We start from the raw sequence: 1,362 nt of genomic DNA, 5'->3' as shown, positions 1-1,362 counted from the left end.
CCATATCTCAGGAAGTACTCAACCGATTTCAATGAAATTCGGTATATAATATTTTCTTAACACCCTGATGACATGTACAAGATATGGGTGAAATCGGTTCACAACCACACCTGAAATCTCGATTATCACTTTATCATGCGAGAGTATAAAATGTTCGGTGACACCCGAACTTAGCCCTTCCTAACTTGTTGTTTTGTATTGTATTTTGGGATAATTACGAGCAAAATTACCAATTACTTATTAGAATTTAGAACAGAAGATTTGTTACACTATCGATGGTGAGTTTCTCTTTTGTATATGCAACGGCAAGTACCAGTGGGCGAAATTCGTCCGATAGACCTGCTAACATTAACGAAGCTGTCAGCTAATCATCTATATTGAGACCAGCGTTTTTGACTTTAAGTGACGTCATCACAACATCAATCACATATTTTTTCACTAATACATAGTCACGAAGCTTGCACTGCTTTAACTGCTTTTAAAGTTCTACTTTCCGCGTGAAATGCCGTCTAAGCTGTGGCAATATGATAAAAGTTATTAGGTTCAATGATTAAGGATATTTCAGCCAATGCACGATCATTACATTCTTTATCCTTTTTAGAAATTTCTGACGGTAGCTCTTATCCAACTACCCCCAAAAATTTTTTTTATCACAAAACACAATTTCAGGTGGCGCTTTCAAATATCAAAGTTTCACGTCCCTTAAATTTTTCGAACGGGAGAGCTACCACGTTTTTGCCATTTTCTTCAAGCAATAAAATCCGAGATTATTGGATTAAAAATAATCAATCCGCGCTTAACAGACATAAAAAGGTTTGATTTACACGATTTCTGAAATATTTTCTATAATATTCTGTGCCATAGGCCATAACCTGTTAGAGTTGTTATATATTCTTACACAGTGGAATAAAACAATGTGCTTAGCGTGAAATACAAACAGGAAGAGAGTTGACATATTTATTTATTAATTCAGAGATATTACAGAGTTGTATTTTTTAGTACAAAGGGTCGCTCTTTCTTTACTTCAACATTATTGTTGTAGAAGCATTCGCTCTCATCACGAAAAAAATGCCCCGTTTTGCAACAAATGAATGATTTTCTACTACCCAGTACAAAATTGCAGAAAAGGTAGACAAAAAACTAATTAAATCAAAATATGTTGAAAGCGACCTAAAAAGATCTAAGCCAGAAGCAACAATAATATAAACAAAAGCAATTACAAACAAGTAAGGAAGGGCAAAGTTCGGGTGTCACCGAACATTTTATACTCTCGAATGATAAAGTGATAATCGAGATTTCAGGCGTGGTTGTGAACTGATTTCAACCATATTTGGTACATGTCATCAGGGTGTTAAGAGAATA

The sequence above is a fragment of the Bactrocera latifrons genome, unplaced genomic scaffold, assembly GCF_001853355.1.
Source record: "Bactrocera latifrons isolate USDA-ARS-PBARC rearing strain unplaced genomic scaffold, ASM185335v1 scaffold_549, whole genome shotgun sequence".
Lineage (NCBI taxonomy): Eukaryota > Metazoa > Arthropoda > Insecta > Diptera > Tephritidae > Bactrocera > Bactrocera latifrons.
Note: the sequence above shows the minus strand (reverse complement) of the source record.